We start from the raw sequence: 10,017 nt of genomic DNA on the forward strand, positions 1-10,017 counted from the left end.
GAGCTTGGAGTTTGCAATTTGACCCTTTGTCTCAAATTTGGTGTCTTTCTATGGGCCGGCCTTTTTCGTCATGCACAACCACATTCGGCCCATTACACCTGTGCCGGCTCTTTGAAGGAGATCTCCAATTTAGTCCTATACCCCAGCCTTTTCTACAAAACCCTGAAAATTAGTCCTCTTCAAGTATATGTCCAATTGCCGATGGAAATACTTTCTCCCTGTTCCTCTATTAAAATCCCTCATCATTTTGAATACCTGCATTAGGTCTCCCCTTAACCTTCACTGCTTTAAGGAGAACAATCCCAGCTCTCCAATCTCTCCACATAACTGAACTCCCTCATCCTTGATATCAACCTGGTAAACCTCCTGTGTATCATCTCCTGGGTCTTGAAATCCTTCCAAAATTGTGGTGCCCAGAATTGTACACATTACTCCAGCTGAGGACAAACCAAAGATTTGTAAAGTTTCAGCATGACTTCCTTGTATTTCTATTCAGTGTTCCTATTTACAAAGGCAGATGCTTTCTCAACCACCTTGTCAACTTGATCTGCCACGTTCAAGGATTTGCAAATATGCACCCCCAAGGCCCTCTGTTCTTGGACCCCCCCCCCCCCCCCTCCAAAATGGCACCATTTAGGTTATTCGGCCTCCCAAACTGCATCACTTCACACTTACCCACATTAAACTGTATCTTCCATGTGCCTGCCCAGTTCACCAGTCTGTCTGTGTCCTCTTGAAGACTGCTTCCATCATGCTCACTATTTACTACATTGCTAACTTTTGTATCATCTGTAATACCATCATTTCACATCTGGAGCCTATTGAAATGCCAAGTGAACTCACCCATGTCCACTGGCCTAGAATCCCATTCATCCTGAATGTGGTCCCCTCTCCCACCTATATATCGCAGTATTAACCTCAGAGCCTGATGCTGTAGCATCAACCCCTGGAAAACACTGTGCTCCCAGATCAACCAGCTCTACTCCACATGCTGTGACAATGGAGACCTGTGGAAATATTACCGGCCGAGCAAGACTCAAGTGGAGAAAGATCCAGAATATTTAAGCCTTCTGGATGACGAAGTTGACTGTGACTATCATTCACTCACTCTCAGTGTGAATGGTAGAAGATCCTGATTTCACCTGTCAGTTTATCCACCAGTCGATGGTTCCTCTGCTGGTCAAAACAAACCACATTGTGAAAACCTGGAGACTCAAGCTGTGACTGTGAAGGATACTCAGTACTTCTGGTCTCCTGCAGCCAAGTGTCCAGAGTGATCGACTGCCACATGGAAGCTGCTGAAATGATGCTCTCGAAGGTGGTCCTCACTCTATGGTCAGTATTTCTCCCTCAACTCACCTAGAAGGTATGAGACACCCCCCCCCCCCCCCCCCCCACCCTCCAGTGGATTTATGAACATATGAATTAGGAGTAGAAGTCGGCCATTCAGCTCCTCAAGTCTGCTTCGCCATTCAATAAGATCATGGCTGATCTTTCTGTGTCTCGAATTCCACGCTCCCATCAGCCCCGATAACCTTTGATTCTCTTGCCTAACAAGAATCTACCTACCCCCGCCTTAAAATTATTCAATGACCCCGCCTCCACCACCTTCTGAGGCGGAGAGTTCCAAAGTTGCAGAACCCTCTGAGAGAAAAAACTTCTCCTCATTTCTGTCATTAATTTTAAAACAGTGCCCCCTAGTTCTGGACTCGCACACAAGAGGAAACATCCTTGCCACATTCACCTTGTCAAGACTGTTCAGGATCTCATATACTTCAATCAAGTCTCCCCTCAATCTTCTAAACTCCTAGTCTGTCCAACCTTTCCTCATAAGACAACCTGCTCATTCCAGGTATCAAACTAGTAAACCGCCTCCGAACCGCCTCCAATGCATTTACATCCTTCCTTAAATAATTGCAAAACTGCACACAGTATTCGAGATGTAGTTTCCCCAATGCCCTGTATAACTGAAGCATAACATCCCTACTTTTATTTTCAATTCCTCTCATAAGAAAGGATCGCATTCCATTTGCCTTCTTTATTACTTGCTGTAACCGCATACTCATGTTCTGGAACACCTAGATCCCGCTGCACCTCAGATTTCTGCAGCCATTTTCCATTTAAGTATTACTCTGCTTTTTTATTCTTCCTGCCAAAGTGAACAACTTCGCATTTTCCCACATTACACTCCATCTGCCATATTTTTGCCCACTCACTCACCCTATCTGTATCAGTCCGCAACCTCCTTATGTCCTCTTCACAACATGCTTTCCTACCTATCTTTGTGTCATTTTTGAATTTTGAATAATTAACAACACATCTACTACCTCATTAGCCACCTCTTTTAAGACCCTAGGATGAAGCCCATCAGGACCCGGAGACTTGTCAGCCTGCAGCTCCATCAGTTTGTTCAGTACCACTTCCCTGGTGATTGTAATTTCACCAAGTTCCTCTCTTCCTTCCACCTCCTAATTTACAGCTATTACTGGAATGTTTTTGGTATTCTCTATAGTGTTTGTTCATTTCATCCACTTTTTCCTTATTATCTGCTATTATCTCCCCATTCTCACTCTGAAGAGGACCAGCACTCACTTTACTTACTCTTCTACTTTTTTAAATACCTGTAAAAACTCTTGCTATCCATTATTACATTTCTATCTCGCTTCCTCTCATACTCTAATTTATTTCTTCTGATTAACCATTTAGTCATTCTCTGCCGTTCTTTATATTCTGACCAATCATCTGAACTGCCACTCACCTTTGCGAAATTATATGCTTTTTCCTTAAGTTTGATGCTTTCCTCAACTTCTTTAGTTAACCACGGATGGTAGGACCTCCTCTTAGAATTTTTCTTCATTTAGTAATTCTGAGTATTCTGAAATATCCCCTTAAATATCTGCCACTGCTTCTCTATTGATCTATTTCCAAGCCTAGTATCCCAGTTCACTTCAGCTAGCTCAGATTTCATGTCCATATATTTGCCCTTATTTAGGTTTAAAATACTAGTCTTAGATCCACTCTTCTCTCTTTCAAACTGGATGCAAAATTCAATCATGTTGTGTTCGCTGCTACCTAAAGGTGCCTTTATTCTGAGGTCATGATTTAATTCTGTCACATTACACAATGCCAAGTCCAATATAACCCGCTCTCTGGTTGGTTCCAGAATGTGCTACTCTAAGAAACTATCTCAAGCATTCTATGAACTCCTCATCCAGGCTACAATTGCCAATATGATTTTTCCAGTTTATATATAGATTAAAATCACTCATAATTATTGCTGTCCCTTTATCACAAGCACCCAATATTTCTTCTTGTATACTTCTTCCTACATTGTGATTACTGTTTGGGGGGCCTGTAGACCACTCCCACTAGTGACTTATTTCCCCCACTTTTCCTCATCTCCACCCAAACCAATTCTACATCCTGATCTCCTGAACCAAGGTCATCTCTAACAATTGCACCAATGCCATCCTTGAGTAACAGTGCTACCCTTCCACCTTTACCTAACTTCTTATTCGTTTTGAATGTCATATACCCCTCAACATTCAGGACCCAATCCTTGTCATCCTGCAGCCATGTCTCCGTAATGGCTATATTTATTTACTTCAATGTGCGCTATCATTTCATCTACTTTGTTATGAATGCTACATGCATTCAGATACAGAGCCTTTAGTTTTGTCTTTGTGTTATCTTTGTAACATTTAGTCTTGACTTTTGTTGTGTTGTTAGGATTTTTCTCTGGCCCTTGCTACCATTCTCTGACCTTCATTTCCCATATTACTATTCTGCTCTCCTGCCTTGACTCTACCCCTTGAGTTGCTACATCTACCCAAGCTTGATCTCTCACCCCCCTTGTTAAAGCACTCTGTACTTCCCTAGTTATATGGTTTGCTGGATCATTGGTCCCAGCATGTCGCAGACTGTCGCAACGGTACAGCCCCCAATTTCCCAAGTACTGGTGCCAGTGCCCCATGAACCAAAACCCGTTTCTCCCACACCAGCCTTTGAGCCACATATTCATTTCACTAATCTTATGTGCCCTCTGCCAATTGGCATGTGGCTCAGGTAATAATCCAGAGACTATTACCCTTGCTCATTAATTCGGTGCCTAGCTCCTCATACTGTCTAAGCAAAATCTCTTTTCTAATCCTACCTATGTCGTTGGTACCTACATGGACCACGACAACTGGATCCTGCTCCTATTTACAGATACTCCCTATGAGCAGTTACTCACCAACCAATCATCTTACAGCTTTCCTGTGATGTCACTCTCTCAAGGTTGCCTTCTATTTCTCGGAAGCAACTTATATCTTCTGCAGCGACTGGAGGCTGAAAAAGGAGCACCTATTTCCCTCTCTGTACCAAACTTAGCAGGTGAACCAAATTCCCACATTCACATGTGGTAAACCAAAGGGAAACAATGAGGTAATAGAGCCAGGTAGTGATTTGGGTAATGATAATCAGAGTGTGGCAGGAGGCAGCAAGGGAAAGAGCATAACACTACACCAGCAGATAAGGCCAAAGACTGCAGAAGTGGTAAAAAAGACAGAGTTAAATGCTTTGTATCTGAATGTGTGTAACATTCACAACAAAATGGATGAATTGTTAGCACAGATAGAAATAAATAATGAAGGGTAATCAACATTTCAATAAAACAGGAAGCAAGGACAAGGTGGTGAAGTAGCTCTGTTAATTAAGGATATCATTAGTGCTGTAGCAAGAGATTTTTTTTTAAGAGATACAGCACTGAAACAGGCCCTTCGGCCCACCGAGTCTGTGCTGAACATCAACCACCCATTTATACTAATCCTACATTAATCCCAGTACCCTCTCTCAATTCCCCTACCTACACTAGGGGCAATTTATAATGGTCAATTTACCTATCAACCTGCAAGTCTTTGCCTGTGGGAGGAAACCGGAGCACCCGGCGAAAACCCACGAGGTCACAGGGAGAACTTGCAAACTCCGTACAGGCAGTACCCAGAATTGAACCCGAGTCGCTGGAGCTGTGAGGCTGCAAGATGTAGAATCAGTTGGGTCGAGATACGAAATCGGAAAGGTAAGCGGGCACTTGTGGGAGTAGTTTATAGGCCACCCTAACAGCTGCTACACAGTAGAGCAGAGTATACAGGAAGAAATGGGGCATGTAAGAAAGGTACCACTGCAGTCTTGGGTGACTTTAATCTACATGTAGATTGGGCGAATCAGATTGGCAAAGGTAGGCTAGAAAATGAGTTAATAAAGTGTATTCCAGACAATTTATTAGAACAGTACGTCTAGAGCCAACTGGGGAGCAGGCTAGTCTCGACCTGGATATGTACAATAAGACAGGATTAATCAATAATCTCATGGTGCAGGAGCCTCTCGACGACAGTGGTCATAACATGATAGAATTTCACATTCAGTTTGAAAGGGAAAAGTGTGGGTCTAAGACTTGTGTTTTAAACCTAAATAAAGGTAATTACAAAGGTATGAAGGCAGAAAGTAAACTGTGAAACTAGGTTAAATGGTAGGATAGTGGAGAAGCAGAGGTAGACTTTTAAGGCAAAATTTAATAACTCTCAGCAAAGATTTAGCCCAGCGAGAAAGAAAAATTCTTTGAGAAGGATGCATCATCCGTGGCTAAATAAGGATATTCAGGATAGTATCAAATTTTAAAAAGCGCTATATAAATCTGCAAAGGTTAGTGATAAGTCAGAAGATTGGACAGATTTTAAGAACCAGCAAAGAATCATGAAAAATTAATTAAGAGGTAGAAAGTAGAGCATGAATGAAAACTAGCTAGTAATATAAAAACAGATAGTAAGAGTTTCTACAAGTATTTCAATTGCTAAATTTATAGATAGGAAGGAAAGTAAGTTATCAAGGTGATGTAAAAAGACTAAAAAGGATATAGATAGGTTAAGTGAGTACGAAAAATTTGGCAGATGGATTATAATGTGGGAAAATGTGAAATTTGGCAGGAAGAGTAGAAAGTCTGTATACTATTTAAATGGAGCAAGATTGCAGAACTCGTGGGTACAGAGGGATCTAGATGTCCTGGTACATGAATCACAAAAGGTAAGTATACAGGTCCAGCAACTGATTAGGAAGCAAAGATCATGGATGCCATCCATGGAAGAGAGGCAAATTTCCGGGCCTTGCCGGGGACAACCGAACTGACCCCGGCAAGGCAAGGGGGGAATGGTTGGGCGGAGTACTGTTTCTCAGTGGGGACTGTAGGGGCTTCAGGGGGGGGGCCTCTGTGGGGGATAGGGTGCCCCCCACCTGGTGGCCTTCTGTGGGGCCTAAGACCTGATAAAATACCAGCGGTGGCAGAAGGAGGCGCTTAAGTAGCAGTTAATTGGCCACATAAGGGCCCTGATCCGCCTGGGGCAGGTGGGCTGTTTCTCGCCACCGCCCCTCGTAAAATTGCAGTGTAAAAGAATTGTAACGCATCCCCCCTCCACCTCCCACTCAATTTTACCACACCTGCCCTCCCCCCCTGCCACCAGCCTGCTCCTGTGTGGTGGGGGTGGGGGGGTAAAATTCCGGCCTTAAAGTCTTTTAACATAATCAACCTAGCAACAGCTTATGTATATTATACCACTGTTATGAAAGTGCTTCTGTATTTTTTGTTAAGTATGTGTTTTTGAGAACATATATTTCAATTGTGGAGATGGTTTCATTGGAAGGCTGAAGATTTCATAGAAGCTGGACTTTGTTTTGTTGTTGACAGTTCATTGAAAGGACACTTAAATGTTGTTTAAAAGCAACTGTGCTAGAAGTCATGTGCTTTAAGCAATAAACAATAGAAACCTTGGTGACCTGGGGAAGATGTTTACCGGGAAATGACAGGTCAAGATTTATAGGGGTCAGGAAGCTAGACTTTTGAGATATTGCTTTTGGTTTCATTTTGGAGAATATATTGAGGTGTGAACTATTTTTAAGAGTTGGAGAAAACCTGCCAAGAGAGCAGCTACCATTAGATCACCCTCTTCCATCTCTTTGAGAACTTCCTGAGAATCAAGTGTAAGAAATAGAGAAACTGATCCTGCATTTCTCCTGCAAAGCCTGCTGAACTGATCCTCAATGTCACCTGAAAAAAACTGCTCTGGAAAGATCCCAGTGACAGCCGTTTATGCATATTTGGGATGCCAGGCTAAAAAGGGACAAGTAACATTTTTCCATATCTTTTTTTTCTTCAAGAATTAGCAAATATTTGGCCAAAGTATTCTTTGTTGTCTTTGTTTTGTAACAGACCTCTGCAGAGAGAATGTCTGTATTTTTTCAGTCTGTGTGAGTTTGTGTGTGGGGTATTTAAAAGGGGAACTTTCATTTTTCAATCTGTGTGTTAATGCTTTGCTTTGTTACTGGTTAAGTCTTGCTTTGTAATGAACTGATGATGTTGTTGTTTATTGAAGAAACCTGGTTGGCGTATTTTATTCTGAGATAAGAGTAGAGTATATGATTGACTGCATCGGTAACTGGGTAAACATTTTTAAAAATATATGTGTGACCTGCAGAGAAGTGGAACAAGAAAAGACAGTGCCCTCCTCCCACCTCGGTCATAACACTACATAAAGTAGGGAAGTTTTACTGCAGCTGTATAGGACCTTGGTGAGACCACATCCAGAGTACTGTCTACAGTTTTAGTCTCCTTATTTGGTAAAGAATATAATTGCATTAGAAGCAGTTCATAGATGCCTCACTCGACTAAATCCGGGGGATGAAGTACTTATATTATGAAGAAAGATTGAGCAGGTTGGGCTTTTACCTATTGAAATTTAGAAGAATGAGAAGTGAACTTATTGAAACATATAAGATGAGGGAACTTGCTAGAGTGGACACCAGGAGGATGTTTCCTCTTGTGGGAGAGACTAGGGCGAGGGGAAACAGTTAAAGTGTAAGAGGTCTCCTTTTTAAAACTGAAATAAGGAGAATTTTTTATTTGTCAAAGGGTCGTTCGTCTGTGGAATTCTCTTCCCCAGAAAGCAGTGGAGGCTGTGTCATTGTGAGCAGTGTAGATGGAACATCAAATTACGAAGAGATATTGATAGATTAAGTGAATGGGCAAAACTGTGGCAATGGATTTCAATAGCAGTGTGTGTTGGTCATCCACTATGGAGCTGAAAAGGATAGAGCAGGATAGTTTCTAAATGGTGTAAATCTAGAAACTGTGGGGGTCCAAAGGAATAAGTGGCAATGGTGGGAAAACTGAGTTAGGTCATAAATCGGCCATAATTGCATTGCATGGTGGAACAGGCTCGAGGGGCTAAATGGCCTATTCCTGCAAACCTGATGACAAAGGCAGTTTATTTATTTAGAGATACAGCACTGAAACAGGCCCTTTGGCCCACCAAGTCTGTAGTGACCATCAACCACCCATTTATTCTGATCCTACATTAATCCCATATTCCTACCCCATCCCCCCTACCTATACTAGGAGCAATTTTCCTATCAACCTGCAAGTCTTTGGCTGTGGGAGAAAACCAGAGCACCTGCTAAAAACTCACATGGTCACAGGGAGAACTTGCAAACTCCGCACAAGCAGTACCCAGAATTGAGCCCCCAGGTCATGGGAGCTGTGAGGTTGCAGTGCCAACCACGGCACCACCCTTAGTTCTGTGGTTGTTTGGTGAACAGACCTCTCTGCCTTGTGGAGGCTCTTCAATCACTCACTCCTCGTCCCATAACATCTTCCTGTGCAAGTGCAGGAGATGTAACACCTGCCTTTCAACTCCTCCTTTCCCATCGTCCAGGGGCCTAAACACTCCTACCAGGTGAAACAGTGATTTACCTGTACTTCCTTCAATTTACTGTACTGTATTGACTGCACATGATGTCATCTCCTCTACACTGCAGGCACTAAATGCATATTAGGTGATCTTTTTGCTCAACACCTCCGTCCAGTCTGCAAACTTGAAAGTGATCTTCCAGTCACTTGCCATATTAATTCTCCATCCCACTTCTACTCTTACATCTCTGCCTTTGACCTCCTTCACTGTTCCAATGAAGCTCAATGGAAGCTCGAGGAACAGCACCTCATCTTTCAATAAAGCTCTTAACAACCTCATGGACTCAACATTGATTTCAAGAACTTCAGATTGGTGGTACTGTAATGTGTGTCAGCTGTGGTTCAGCTGGTTACACTTTTGTCTCTCTGTCAGTAGACCGTGTTTAACCTCTACCTCCAGTTACTTCAGCACAGAATTCGATGTTGATTCTCCCAGTGTCACACAGAGAGAGTGCTGCACTGCCGGGTCTGCATTCTTTTTGGGTGATAGATTAAACCAAGTCCCTGTCGATTCCTCAAGTGGATCAAAAAGATCCCAAGGCTCTTTTGTTGAGGAACAGGAGAGTTCTCACTGGTGCCCTGCACAATATTTATCTCTCAATCGACAAATTAGACTAAATTAGAAATCTCTTTCGAATAGCTGGCACAGACATGATGGGCTGAAAGGACTCTTTCTGTGCTCGAAGATTCTATGATTCGAATGTGGTAGTGCAAAAGAAGAAAGGGCGACTGACACAAAGACATCAGGTTTCGGCAGTGATTACATATATAATAAGTGACAAGTTGCAAGCACCAAAAGTAAACATTGAGCAGCCCCAGTGGCCTAATGGATAAGGCATTGGCCTCCGGAGCCAGGGATTGTGGGTTCAAGTCCCACCTGGGGTGTACTGAGTTTTAAAATCATTGCCTTTCTGTGAAACCAGCTCTTTGTCCTCATCACTGAAATACACAGAAATTAAATTGCTTCAGGCAGCATGGAGCCTTATCAACCTCTGAAAGTTGGAGCCGGTGCAAGAAGCAAAACCACTTGCTTCCCATGGACAGTCAACATTTCACCCTGCAATCAATGTACTAATTGCTCACATGCAGTTGCACCAATCGGTTCTCTGGTTATGTTACTTGATTAATAATGCAGTCAATGTCAGTTCATATCCCACCATGGAAATTTCAGAGTTTGAATTTCCTCTTCTCAGGTATTGTCCCCTTTCCTTCAAATTTGCCATCATCACCCCTCTCCTCAC

At 42.7% G+C, this 10,017-nt stretch overlaps 1 non-coding gene across 1 annotated transcript; it reads left to right on the forward strand.

Annotated features, from left to right (window-relative positions):
* Positions 1-9,588: 9,588 nt before the first annotated feature.
* trnar-ccg (transfer RNA arginine (anticodon CCG)) lies at positions 9,589-9,661 on the forward strand. The gene has a single exon. It is a non-coding gene; the product is annotated as a tRNA-Arg (tRNA).
* The last annotated feature ends 356 nt before the right edge of the window (positions 9,662-10,017 follow it).

Source organism: Heterodontus francisci, chromosome 10 (assembly GCF_036365525.1).
Source record: "Heterodontus francisci isolate sHetFra1 chromosome 10, sHetFra1.hap1, whole genome shotgun sequence".
Taxonomy (NCBI): domain Eukaryota; kingdom Metazoa; phylum Chordata; class Chondrichthyes; order Heterodontiformes; family Heterodontidae; genus Heterodontus; species Heterodontus francisci.